Here is a 15333-nt window from a genome sequence, read left to right as displayed (position 1 = left end):
GGTCGTCTACCGGCGGTACATAGATGACCTGTTCTTTATCTGGAACGGGTCTGAACCATCACTGAGAGCTTTCACGGACCATCTTAATCAGAATGTCAATAACATCAAGCTTGAATGTAATTGGAGTAAAGAAAGAGTGCATTATTTGGATGTTGAAGTATCCATCCAACGGGGGCAGCTCAGTACTAGGGCGTATTTCAAACCCACTGATGGGAATGGTTATCTGCCCACTTTCAGTGGACACCATCCGCAGTGGCTGAGGAATATCCCTAGGGATCAGATCCTCAGAATCAGCAGGAACTGCACCAATGACTCCGATTACTTCATGCAGGCTCAGATTATTAGGAATAGGTTTGTAGAGAAAGGTTATGACGGTCCCAGATTGGATAAAACCATTCAGGATGTAGGTTTGTTATCTCAGGAGATGTGTTTGCGTGATGGGAATACCCCAGTGAACACTCAGCATGAATGGGGCTTCATCACCCAATTTAATGAACAATACAAGGAGGTAGAGGACATCTTTCATAAGCATTGGAGGGTCCTCTGTATGGATAAGGTATTGGGTCCGGTACTTCCACCGAAACCATTATTTATATATAAGAAATCTCCTTCATATGGTGATCAGGTGATCAAAAAAGTTTTGGATCCTCCGACTAGACCAAAATTATTCTGGGACAAAGTAGGTTTTTACTCATGTCGCAGATGCACATGCTGTAGACAGGTAAAAGAGATACAAAGAGCTAAAACTTCTTTTTTCTCAAGTGCGAATGGTAAAACCTTTGAGATAAAGAAGTTCATCTCATGCCAATCCACACATTTGGTTTATTGCCTGGAGTGTCCTTGTGGGCTTATCTATATAGGCCGTACCAAACGGACATTGTCCAAAAGAGTTTCTGAACACCTGGCCAATATAGAGAAAGGTTTTAAATACCGCAATGTTTCCCTACATTTTAGATTAAAACACAATAGGGACCCTTCAGGTCTCAAATTTTGGGGTATAGACAAAATGGATCCAGTGTGGAGAGGAGCTAATTTAGTCAGAGAACTCTCTAAACGGGAGACTCACTGGATCTATTTGACTAACTCTTTAACACCTAAAGGTTCGAACGTCGAATTGGACGTGAATTGTTTCATCAGCGATTTTTGATGTTCAACCTGAATTTTATTGAGGTTTTAATAATTTTTATACATTTATAGCCACTTTTATATTTTATCCCGTGCGTCTTAATTACCTTTTTTAGCATTTTAAGGTGCATATTTTTTCTGACTGGTAGTTATACCCGTCTAATTTATTTTAGCTGTTATTTAGTGTTTAAGTTTCAGCATGTCATATAGCACAATTTTATATTATTCTGTTTTAGCTATATTGTATATTGGCTGCTATTATGATTATAAATGTATAAATATGTACCATATGCGATAGTTATTATTGTTTTGATTGATGTATCAATGGCGATGTACATCTCCATGTCGATCTGATGTGTGTGGCTATAATCTGTAGATACAAGGTTTATGGATTAGTAGCCTTTTCTGGAAGGAACATTGATACAGTTATATCATTTGTTTTATTTTTATTTTTGTAGCAATTTCTTTTGCCTAGTAAATATAGGCTAAGCACATCTACAAACTCAGTTGTAGCATGTTATCTCCCCAGCAACTATTAGCCTATCTCCTGAGTCGCTAATAATGCTACATATAAGAGCCACATACATGCATCGACATTGCTGGAGTGTGCAAAGCCGTGTCCAGAATCTTCCTATGATCCATGACGGGTTCCCCTCAGGCAAACTGTCAGAAGTGATAGTGAACTGAAGTAAGGGGTTAACTGTCCGGAGAGGAGAGAGATAAAGGGAGGCGGTGTGCAGCGTGCTCACGCCCTCCGTAGAAGCCAGTGTTATGGGGAAACATGTCAGGGCATGAGCACGCGGACACCCCGACAACATCTATCATCAGCTGTTAGAGACGCACCTCCATATCCTGCCTATTGCGAGCTGAGGTCTGAGATCGTTACAGTGATACAGTGGAGCGGGAGCGGAGCGGTGAGGTCTCAACCAGCCCATTTGTTTGTACAATGAGAGTCTTTTATGTGATTGCTGTGAGTGCATATATTGAGGGGTTGGGTGGATTTTAACAATAAAACTTGTGTTGATATACTGCCCTATGAGCCCCCTTTCTTGCTTAAATATTCACTGCTGATATATTGAATCATACTGGAGTATTGCCGATCGCTTGGTGTATGGTATCCAGATTGGGGAGAGTCTGTGCCTAAGGATCGTGGAGTGGTCAGCATCCGGTATACTGAGAGGATATTTAAAGGCTCCTTTTACATAGAGTTCTGGTGAGTGAGCAATACCTAAGGGGGACACGTGGTGTGGTGGAAGTTTTTCTTGCTCCTTCATCCGTGAATATCATTCACCTGTGGACTTTGTCTCATTCACAATGGGGGACTCTCTATGTGCACTCTGTATAGGGTTTGCTAAGCGCTGCTTATGTGTTGAACTCTTCCTACCTACTGACTTCTGAGAGGATTAAGCACATGTTTTAGTATTTTAATTGTTTTAAAGCAGCAGCTATATGCCAGGTTAATATACATTTCTTGGCATATTGTGTTATTTTAATTTTTTTCCTGAGCGCGGGGTGATTGCGATAATATTTAGATACTGCCATTATTATCCCAGTCTGTGTTTTTTCATGGAATGTAATTTACCTTAAAAAAAAAAATTTTGCAGAGACCATTTATAAAGAACTTTACATTATACATGATATATAAAGAACTTTACAATATATTTTAGTTAACACATATTTGAACCAAAAAAAAAATGTATTTGTAATATATTGGAATTATATGTTATACCTGTTGTTTTCAGGGTCTATAGAAGGTGGACTTTCTTGATGAATGGCTATACAGTTCACTTTGACAATTTTCGTATTGGTGCAGAAAATATTGAAGCTTTCACACTCGGTTATGCATTCTTCACCATCTGGGATGCTGCCCTCCACCTCGTTTATCTCCTGGCAGCACACCGATTCCACAGGAGTGGCCATTGGAATGCAGTTCCCACACTTTCACCAGTCTTTATTGCCAAGACGAGATATGTCACCATCCTCTTCACTTTCAGATGTGTGCTGGCAAATCTTCTTTGTAGGATTCACAGGAAATGCTGGATCCTGTTCTATTGGTGGATATTCCTTCCAGATTTCATCAATCAGCATTTTGCTCTGTTTAAAAAAAAAAAAAAAAAAATTCGAAACATTAAAAAATTAAAATAATAAAAAAAATTATTATTAAGAAAAAAGTTCTCATTTACATTTTTATTATAGATATGATGTGTACTGTACAATTATGTTTGAAAAAATAGTTTGCATATCATTTTTTATTAATAATAAAATTTGTTTTTATAATACATTTCAAGCATGTTTATTTTAAAATACAAGTCATTAACAATATAAATAATTTCATTATATAGAAATAAAAAAGAAAAAAAAATGTAATATTTTATAAAGTTATGCTTACTCTCTCCTCCCAAGTTGACTTCCTGGAACCGCTGCCGGATGGATTTTTTCCTTCCATTTTAGAAAATCTATAATGTTTAAAAAAATTAAAAATTGCACATTTTAACATTTTTATATTGTGTGTGTGTGTATATATATATATATATATATATACATACACACACACACACACACACACACACTTGCCCCTCTATAACAACATTGCATATATAGACAGGTCCCCCCTAGAAAATTAATAGAAGCAGTAGAGCCCTTGGGGGTGTGGTGTGGAGGTTTGTGTTTGGGGTGTGGTACATGGAGACAAAGAGAACATAAAAATGTCCCCCTTTCAAAACAGTAGATTTTAAAGCAGATGAACCCTTTTAATCATAGTACATTTTGAGGCAGTTGACCCCTTTTATCACTGTATTTAACGAAAAATACATGGAAAAATAAGGAAGAGGGGGAGGGGTGTGGGGTGGTTATTTTTGTGATGGTGGGGGTTTGATGCTGGAGGTTTTTGTTTGGGGTTTGGTCAATGGAAAAAAAGAAAAAATAAAGAGTACATGTCCCCCTTTTCATCACGGTAAATTTAGAGGCAGGTGACACCTTTACTCAAAAGATATTTGGAGGCAAATGACCCATTAAATCACGTTAAATCATGAAAAAAATTGTGAAAACTAAAGAAGAGGGGGAGAGATGTGGTGTGTTTAGTAGTTTTTTTGATGGTGGGGGTTGGGTGTGGAGGTTTGTGTTTGGGGTGTGGTAAATGGAGACAAAGAAAAAAAAACCTTTAATCACAGCACTTTTAGAAGCAAGTCCCCCCTTTAAAAAATTTGCAACTGAAGACGGTGTCCCCCTTTAACAGCACAATTTCAGTAGGCTCCCCCTTTTAACAGCACAATTTAGCAGGGTCCCCCTTTAACAGCACAATTTAGCAGGGTCCCCCTTTAACAACAGCACAATTTCAGCAGGGTCCCCGTTTAACAACAGCACAATTGCAGCAGGGTCCCCCTTTAACAACAGCACAATTGCAGCAGGGTCACCCTTTAACAACAGCACAATTGCAGAAGGGTCACCCTTTAACAACAGCACAATTGCAGTAGGGTCCCCCTTTAACAACAGCACTATTTCAGTAGGGTCCCCCTTTAACTACAGCACAATTTCAGTAGGGTCCCCCTTTAACAACAGCACAATTTAAGCAGGGTCCCCCTTTAACAGCACAATTGCAGCAGGGTCCCCCTTTAACTACAGCACAATTTCAGTAGGGTCCCCCTTTAACAACACGATTTCAGTAGGGTCCCCCTTTAACAACAGCACAATTTCAGTAGGGTCCCCCTTTAACAACAGCACAATTGCAGCAGGGTCCCCCTTTAACTACAGCACAATTTCAGTAGGGTCCCCCTTTAACAGCACAATTTCAGTAGGGTCCCCCTTTACCAACAGCACAATTTCAGTAGGGTCCCCCTTTAACAGCACACTTGCAGCAGGGTCACCCTTTAACAACAGCACAATTGCAGTAGGGTCCCCCTTTAACAACAGCACTATTTCAGTAGGGTCCCCCTTTAACTACAGCACAATTTCAGTAGGGTCCCCCTTTAACAACAGCACAATTTAAGCAGGGTCCCCCTTTAACAGCACAATTGCAGCAGGGTCCCCCTTTAACTACAGCACAATTTCAGTAGGGTCCCCCTTTAACAACACAATTTCAGTAGGGTCCCCTTTAACAACACAATTTCAGTAGGGTCCCCCTTTAACAACAGCACAATTGCAGCAGGGTCCCCCTTTAACTACAGCACAATTTCAGTAGGGTCCCCCTTTAACAGCACAATTTCAGTAGGGTCCCCCTTTAACAACAGCACAATTTCAGTAGGGTCCCCCTTTAACAACAGCACAATTGCAGCAGGGTCCCCCTTTAACAACAGCACAATTTCAGTAGGTGTCCCCTTTAAACTATGTTGTGCGGCTGGGCAAGCAAAATAACACATACCTGTGTGTATTGTAAAAGCTGGGTGCTGGTAACTGGCTGACACGCTCTCTCTCTCGGTCTGCTCCTCTCTCTCTCTCTCGGTCTGATCCTCTCTCTCCTCTCCTGCACGTTGTCTGAGCTTCCGGGAGGCGGAGGATGGCTTTACAGGGGCGGCAACTTCCTCAACATTGCCGTCCCTATGGAAACCAGTACTATGCCGATCGCATAGTACTGGGCATGCGCGAGATTTCGCTCTGGACTCACAGGCCTCCGCCCACTAGAACAAGGAAGAAGAGAAGACATTTCCCCACAACGGACTCTGCGATCCAGAACAAAGATGACGGCGCTCGTCATACATTTTATAAAGTAAGATTTTATACGTACAAACCGATTATTTCATTGTAAGAAACAGGATTAGCGGATGTATAGAGGTCTAAGGGTCACTGCTTGGGGGACATTAAAAAAAAAACGATTCTGTGCCCGGAACTCCGCTTTATCACAAACAAATCACCAGGCCCGAGAGTACTCAAGGAACTCAGTAAGGTTATATCTAGACCACTGTTCCTGATCTTTGCTGACAGTATTATGGCAGGAAATGTACCAGGGGATTGGAGGAAAGCTAACGTGATACCGATATTCAAAAAGGGGCAGAGGCATATCCCAGGAAATTATAGGCCTGTCAGTTTGACATCGATAGTATGTAAACTTCTGGAGGGGATGATAAGGGACTATATCGTAGAGTTTGCTAAAGACAACAACATCATCAGCAGTAATAAGCACGGGTTTACAAATGGGCGTTCTTGTCAAACCAATCTCTTAACATTCTACGAAGAGGTGAGCTAGATAGGGGCAGACCAGTGGATGTGGTGTACCTGGATTTCGCTAAGGCGTTTGATACAGTTCCACACAAGCGCTTAATTTATAAAATAAGGTCTGCAGGTATCGACAGCAGGGTTTGCTCTTGGATACGGAACTGGCTAAAGGGGCATGTCCAAAGGGTGGTAATAAACAGCGCATACTCAGACTGGTCTGAGGTGGTAAGCGGGGTCCCCCAAGGCTCAGTCCTGGGACCAACCTTGTTCAATTTATTCATAAACAGCATTGAGGACGGGATAAGTAGTTCAATATCAGTTTTTGCAGATTACACAAAATTGGGCAGGGCAATAACTCATAGCATGAAGCAGATATCCTACAGAATGACCTGGACAAAATAACGGAGAGGGCAACGACATGGCAAATGAGGTTTAATGTGTAGAAGTGTAAGGTTTTGCACTTGGGGAATAAAACCATAAAAGCACAATACACGTTAGGGGGAACCCTTGGGGGAATCAAAAATGGAGAAAGACCGGGGAGTCTTGGTTGATGATAGATTAGGCAATAGCATGCAATGTCAAGCGGCAGCTGCCAAAGCCAGCAGAATATTAGCATGCATAAAGAAAGGGATGTATTCCAGAGATAAAACTATAATCATTTCACTTTATAAAACTCTTGTCCGACCACATCTGGAGTATTCGGTCCAGTTCTGGTCGCCAGTCCTCAGGAGGGATGTGTTGGAGCTGGAGAGAGTCCAGAGAAGGGCAACTAAACTGATTAGGGGATTGGAGGACCTTAATTATGAAGAGCGTCTGCAATCGCTTGATTTATTCTCCCTGGAGAAGAGACGCCTGAGGGGGGACATGATAGCAATTTATAAATATCTCAATGGGGATCTCGGCATAGAAAAACAGCTATTCAGTCGAAGGGATTGCATGAGGACCTGAGGGCATACAATGCGATTAGAGGAGAAGCGTTTTAACCTCAGGCAACGTGGGGAGTTCTTTACTGTTAGGGCTACAAGATTGTGGAATTCTCTACCACAAGAGATGGTTTCTGCGGGAAGTATGGTGGCTTTCAAAAGACTCTTAGACATACATCTCAAGGATCAGAACATTCAGGGCAATGTGAGTTGATTACAGCCACACACACCTACACAGGTTGAACTAGATGGACTATTGTCTTTATTCAACCTCACCTACTATGTAACTATGTAAGTATGAATCATGGCACGACCCTGGGAAACCTGTGTTGGCACTCATAATGCGCTGTCTTGCGTCACACACACACCAATTGGATGTTAAGGGAGTGGTACTTCTTGCGGTTGCGATAGTCCATCTCATGGCTCCTGGGTGGCCTGATGGCTACATGGCTGCAATCAATTGCCCCGAGTATTTGGGTAGAAACCCACCTTCACGGCATTCCACTTGTTTTCATTCTGTGGCCAGTGGATAAATTGGGGCCCAATCTCCAGAATGGCATCAATCACCAACATAAACACCCTGGACACTGTGGGCTGGCTAATGCCCATGATATTTCCAGAAGTGGCTTGGAAGCTGCCATGGCCTAATATGTACAAAGTAACCAGCAACTTGACCATGCAGGGCACTGCATGACAGCGCCGTGTGTCAGGTGCTATTTTGTCCTCTATGAGCAGGTAGAGGTGTAGAACTGCTTCCCGCTCTAGGCGGAAATTCCTCCTGATATCCAAATCCAGCATTTTGTCCAAATATAACCGTGGAGCAAAGATTCGTGGCTGGCGCTGTAAGCGCACAGGGACTGGAAGTGCTACTTCAGCTTCTTCCTCAGCTGCTCCCTCAGGTGCTGCTCCACCTGCTACTGCCTCCTGTGCTCTGGCCTCCTCAAACAGGGCACCAATAAATGCCAGGAGCGCATCTCGCAATATTTGCTGTCTGTTTGCCATTTTGAGTACAGGATTTAATTGGCGCAGGTATATATACACACGTGTGCTAATTGCCACAGCCTGAGCCTGCTATAAAATGAGCACATGGCCAAGATGGCTGCTGGGAGTTATATGCCAGAGCAAGAAAGATTGTGTGAGCCAACAAGACGAAGAGAACTTATATATATATGTATATATATATGCATGTGTGTGGTGTGTGCCCAGGCTTACCGTTCTTCCTTATCTAAGTATGCACTTTGGCACTTTGAAATTCTCTCTGAGTGATTCAATTGTCTATGGCGAATCCACTCCCACCCCCAACACCTCAGAAACCCCTCAAGTGTATTTTTGTAACTGTCAGTTGCCCCCATGTGCATGTGGATTTCCGATGCGTTTTCTCATGTTTGTTTTTTCTTTGCAGTCTATATTTGGGCTGTGTGCCCCCCCCCCCACCTTCCCCGCCACAAAAGGCCCCTTTTTGGTTGTTTGGTAAGTGTCATTTGCCCTCTTGTGCAGGGATTTTGCTCATGCGTTTGCTCATGTTTGTGGTTTCTTTGCAGCCTCCAGTTAGCCTAATACTACTACCACCACTACTACTACCACCACTACCACCACTGCTGAGCCAGCTTTGGTAAGTGGTTTTTGGCCCCACGTGCAGTGGCCTTGCAGATGCATTTTCTCATGTTTATTGTTTCTTTGCAGCCTCCAGTTGGCCTAATACTACTACCACTACTACTACCACCACTGCTGAGTCAGCTTTGGTAAGTGTTCTTTGGCCCCACGAGCAGTGGCCTTGCAGATGTGTTTTCTTATGTTGTTTCTTTGCAGCCTCCAGTTAGCCTACCGCCACCACCACCGAAGCGGTTTTTCAAAAAATCAGTGGCTAAGTGGTAAGTGTGTTCTCGAATTGTTCACAAATTATACTGTAGTATTTTGAATTCTGCAACTTATGGTGTTTTTTTCTTTCCTTTTTTCTCTTTCCTTTGCAGATTGTTGCCTTGAGGGTATTTGCTGCTGCTAGACAGCCAGACTACCTGCCCACCTGGTTCTCCCATGGCCCCACACTGAGGTAGAAGGAGAAGTGGAAGGGTAGCAGCTAGGGGGGCCTAGGTGGGCACGTTGTCTGGCTCAGGTGTGAGGGAGGCTCCAGCTGTGTCCAGAAGGGAGTAAACCTTCTCCAGCCTTGAGGAGGAAGCCGGGGGGTTTCCACACCAAGTGGACATGTTGCTTCTCCTCCCAGCCCTGGAGAGGGCCCTTCGAGGAGAAGCAGCGTGTCCACAGCCTCCCGACTTCCCCAGTTCTCCCGCAGGCAGAGCCGGGTCCTGGTCCAGGCTTATATGGCTCGATATGAGCGCATAGCAGGGACCAGGGCCCAGGCAACCTCAGTTACAGAGAGGCAACGCCTGTGGGAGGAAATCCGGGATGCCGTAAATGCAGTGGGTGGTAGTGTACGCCGCTCGGTCCAAAATGTTCGCAAGAGGCTCAACGACATCCGTGGGGCCATCCGGAAAAAGCTGCGTGCATGGGTTGCGGAGGGCCTTTATAACTGACAATGTGGGCTGGACCCATCAGCCAAAAATAGCCTACACGATTTTGAGTGGGACTTAATGCATCTTCTCGGTCCCGACACCAATCTTGGCCTGCCGGGGGTTGATACGGATGCTTGGCACAGAGGTAAGTTACTAATTTGGATATTACTTGTGTGAGTTGTTGTGAAATTAGTAACTACTATCCTATCTGTGACATGAATATACTTTTCTACTTGGCCTTCAAGTTTTGTTTTTTTCTTTTCCCACCACCCCCTATTTGTTCATCAACAGCAGGAGTCTCAGCCCCTCCGCAGCCCATGCAGCTCGGCAATCACGGCTGTGGATGTTAATGTTGAGCCTACTCCTGATAGGTCCAAAATTGTCCTGTGCTAAACAATGTAGAAGACTAGTCTCTTCTTTACAAATGAGAGCTCACAGTGCTATGTCCTCTTTACAGAAGAACATAATCGGGAGCAGTGAACACCCCCACTGCAGCAAGGCCTGGAGGAAGGTGTTGGTATGTATTGCTAATGTGTATTTTTATGAATCGTCATTCATGGGTGCCCTATTTTTGATTCTGACCATGCCTTCTTAGCCTTTGGGAGGGTGCTAGCAAGTGTCCTATGAGCCCGGCAAAACACTTGAGAATGTTTGGCCTCATTGCTTAATCCATGAAGCTAGGATTGAAATTGGCTCCAAATCCTTACTGCATAAGGTTATTTCCTAAGCCTTTTCTTGCTCTTTTTTGAAGAAAATCAGGCCACTTGTGAAGGAGCAGCTGGAGCTGGACCAGGAGCTGGCTAGGATTCTGCATCCGATGCTGGGGTATGTGATCTAAGTTAACAAGGTGGGCATGTTCCATTAAAATGTTAGCAATGTTTGGATGGATGTGGCCTACATTGTCTGCTTTAAATTTGTGCAGGGACATTCAGACGCTGCACCAGCAGCACAAGAATTTGAGCCTGAACGTCAGGGAAGAATTGTATATTTGCTAGGGCCCCAAAAGGTTCAAAAACATGCAGGACATTTTAATTCCTGGCAGCCTTTGATTTTCGACGTCAAACTTCATGTGTGCTTTGTTTTTTGGTGTCATGGAGCATTTCTTTGGCCATATTTTAGACTAGTTACTTAAATGTTGCAAGTCAGTGGTGTAGTAAGACACTCATAAAGAAGAATGAAGCTACCAGACCAGGGCAAGTTGTGAACTGTTTAATGTAGAAACTGTTCAGCCATTGTCATTTTTTCAAGAATCCCATAATGTGTACCCATTATCAGAAGTGTTGCTAGCTTGGCTAACATTACAATGAGCAAGTGCTTATTAGAAGGACATCCAACTGTTCTAAGGTCTGCTTGGGGTGTTTACGCTGTGTAACTAATCTTTAACTCTTTTATAATGATGGTTTTTAAAGATGTATTTTAATTTTCTTATTCTTTCAGCCAGTATTGGATGCAGCTGGATTGTCACCTCTCCCACCTCGTCCATCTCTGTATGATGTGGCAGAGAGGCTGCTTGATGAGTATGAGCTCCAAAATGAGACAAGGAGGCCTGCTGAATCAAGTGAGTTGGTACGGTTGCTGGGGCTCATACAGGAATCTGTAGCAACGTTGGCAAATAATCAGGGGGAACTTCTTAGACAAAAGAACCTCCTGAATACTAGCCACAATGCTTTGCTACAGGTTCAAAAGGATGTGCATGACAGCCTGATCATCTTGGCAGACCAACAGCAACGGGATTGGCAACGTGTCGACACTCAGCTGCTGGCCATCCGCCACCTCCTGTTTGGAGCTCAAGATGCCACATTGGCACAGCCCTCCCAACCAGCACAATTGCCTGCCCCAGCAGGTAGTGTTAGTGGGAGGGCAACACCAGTGTTGGCCACTGGGCAGGCAGCTGGGGAGGTGATGATTTCTCCTATAGCCACTCCCAGCACTTCACAGTCCCTTCCCAATCTTCCACCCCTCAACCAGCAAGACTCCTTCCCCACCACTTACTCACAAACCACAGTCCCATATGTCTCTTCATCAGGTTCCACACTCCAACTTACAAACAGCCCCATTCCCTCCACACCGTCCTCTCAACACTGCTCCCCAGGCCCTTGCCATTCTTACCCAACACAGCCCCTCCTCGGTTCCCTCCACGTGCCCCGCACCTCCAAACGACACCTCAGACCTCACCTCATCTTCACTCCCCTTGCACCCCCAGCAGCAGCAAAAGATACCCCATCTGCAGCAGCCACAGCAGCAGATGCAGCCGCAGCACCAGCAGCCACAGCAGATGCAGCCACCGCAGCACCAGCAGCCACAGCAGATGCAGCAGCCATAGCAGTACCTCCAGCCGCAGCAGTACCACCAGCCGCAGCAGTACCACCAGCCGCAGCAGTACCACCAGCTGCAGCAGTACCACCAGCTGCAGCAGTACCACCAGCCACAGCAGTACCACCAGCTGCACCAGTACCAACAGCTGCAGCAGTAACAACAGCCGCAGCAGTACCAACAGCCACAGCACAACCCAGAAATGCTACAATTACTGCAGCAGATTATAATTCAGATGGGGCGTCATCAGGGTTCCTCAGCACCTTTCAGAGCCATCACCTTAATGCTTATTTTCTTTTCTACATATCTTTAAATGTATGTTTATTCTTACCTTTTTTTCGGTTTTTTTTTTTTTTGAATTGGCCAATTTTTGGGGCCATTTATTTATTTTGGGTGGATGTATATTTGTTTTCCATTTATGTTTAGCATTTGTATTTTGCTATTTAATAAATGTAGTTTCAAATTCATTTCTTTGTGTTTAATCTCTTGTATTTTGTGAGTGATGTTGGACAAGTAAGGGCCCTGGTTAATGTACGCCTTTCTACACACGTGCTTCTCTATCTCCAAACATATGGTTACATTTCAAATTGCTAAACTCAATCTTCACATAATGAAATACAAAAAGGTTTCCCTTGAAATTATACCAGAATACAGGTCTCATGGAGAACATAAACCAAAGCCAACATGCAAACAATTACAGACCACACCACTCAGAATAGACTAAACAAATACAACACACAAGAGATTCAATGTGGAAAAACACACAAACTCATTTTTTTTCGAAAAAACATACATATTTATTTTTTATAAAAAATGTTGTATATAAATTTTTTGTATGTAAAAATATATTTTTTCAAAATATAAAATTCAAGTACCTTGTTTTGCAACATGCATCATTAAAAAAACAAACATGAACGAAACATCAGTCCAATGGGGCATACTCCCGAATAACGGAAAATTTATATCAAATACTTACCGTAATTTTCCTTTCCTGATGGACTCCATGGCAGCATACGTATCGGGTTTGGCCCCGCCTCCAAACCTACCCATAGGACCTCACTCCCATAAATCTTTGCTCCTGTTCAGCACACGTGTTCTGTAACTATCCTCCACAGAAATCCGGGAGGGAACTCCTGCTGCCATGGAGTCCATCAGGAAAGGAAAATTACGGTAAGTATTTGATATAAATTTTCCGTTTTCCTGACAGACTCCATGGCAGCATACGTATCGGGAAATAACTCGCCGTACACACAGGGTGGGCAGGTGCTGAACAGAAAAGTTTTAATGCATTTTGTCAAACAGACAGGACTTGCAAACCAAAATTCACAGAAGAAAGAGCCGCTGGCTCAACACAGTAATGGGATAAGAAAGTGTTAATAGAGGACCACGACGCTGCTCTGCAAATGACTTCAGGAGCCACATGTCTGGATACTGCCCAGGAGGTAGAGATGCTCCGCGTCGAATGAGCTGTAACTACTGCTGGAGGGGTCAAGCCCTTAGCCCTATAAGCCCACTGGATGGTCTGGATGATCCAAGAGGAAATGGATCTCGTCGAGGCTCTTGAACCTTTGTTTTTTCCATAGAAGGTAACAAAAAGATGTTCTGATTTTCTGAAAGAGGAAGTGGCATCTAAATATTTCTTAATACACTCTCCAACATCCAGCGGATGAACCGAAGATTCTTCCTCTTCCTGTCTAAAGGTTGGTAATACTGTTTCTATGTTTTCATGGAAGACAGAGGTCCTTTTTGGTCTCGCATCCAGCATGGGGATGAGCACCACTCTGTCAGGAAAAAAGGTTAAGAAAGGCTCTTGTGTCCCAAAGGACCCAATTTCCGACACTCTTTTTGCTGAGGTTATAGCTACCAGAAACACTGTTATCAGTGTAAGCTCTCTTATGGTCAAAGAATCAGACATGTCTTGAATCTGACTCGCCAGGAAATCCAGAACTAGTGGCAGATCCCACTTGGGAAACCTGGGTTTTCTCTGAGGTCTGATTCTCACTGCCCCTTGGAAGAACTGACGAATTAGGGCATGAGTGGCCCAGGAGATCCCTGTAAAAGCGGAAATAGCCGAGACCTGGACTCTGAGCGAACTCACTGATAGAGGCAAATCCAGTCCTGATTGGAGAAAGCTCAATACATCCTGGATCTTAATTGAAGATTGAGGATCAGGCCTTGTATTCAGTTGTGCAGAAATTTTTTCCCAGATTCTCTGATACACCCTGTTCGTTGAGCTTCTTCTAGCACTAAGTAATGTCGAGATTGCCGTTTCTGGACAGCCTAAAGCCTGTAACCTCCTCCTCTCAACATCCAGACCCTGAGATGTAAACGGTCTGGGCACGGATGGAGTACAGACCCCTGGGACAACAGATCCGGTCTGAAGGGTAGCGGGATTGGGTCTCGGACACTGAGTAGCGTCAGAAGGGGAAACCATGGCCTGTTCGGCCAGAAGGGAATCACCGCCACTACCTCCACTGGCTCCGACCTGAGTCTCCGAAGAAACTGCAACACAATCGGAATTGGTGGGAAGGCGTATGCCCTGTGGAATCTCCACTGATCACAAGAATCCCTGATGCTTGTGGATCTCTGAATCTTGAGTAGTACTTCGGCAGTTTGTGATTGCAGGGGGAGGCGAAGAGGTCTACCTCTGGAGAAAACCCCAATGTTAGGATCCAGTTGAACGTTTCCTTGTGAAGGGACCACTCGTTGTTGTCCAGATCCACTCTGGACAAGAAGTCTGCTTTGACATTCTGGACTCCTGGAACATAAACCGCTGAAAGATTCGAGAGATTTTTCTGTGCCCAGGACATAATCGGCTCCACTTCCCTCAATAGGGACCAGCTGCGTGTTCCCCCTTGTTTCCTGATGTATGCCACTGCTGAGGTGTTGTCCAGGCGCAGCATGACAGGTTGGTCTTTTGTCAGGTGAGCAAATGCTCGAAGAGCTTGGAATGCTGCTCGGAGTTCTAGTATGTTGGATACTATTCCTCGAGTGGAAAACTCCCACCTGCCCTGTGCCACCTCCGACAGACAGTGGGCACCCCAGCCTATGTTGCTGGCGTCCGAGGTAACCACTACCCACGGAGCTGGCTTCAGAGAGTGGCAGTTCAGCAGGTGGTCTCTGCATAACCACCAGGGGAGACTCGCTCTCATTGAAGGGGTTAAGAAGATGCGTTGATCCAGATGCCACGTATCCCATTGCTGAAGGAATCCCTTCTGAAAGGGTCTCATCCTCCACAGGGCCCACTTCACCATGGGGACTACTGCGACCATAGTTCCGATCACCTTCAGGCATTGACGTGCCTGAAGATGAGA

Source organism: Pelophylax lessonae (assembly GCF_965119305.1).
Source record: "Pelophylax lessonae genome assembly, chromosome: 4".
Classification (NCBI taxonomy): domain Eukaryota; kingdom Metazoa; phylum Chordata; class Amphibia; order Anura; family Ranidae; genus Pelophylax; species Pelophylax lessonae.
This window is presented reverse-complemented; position numbering follows the sequence as displayed.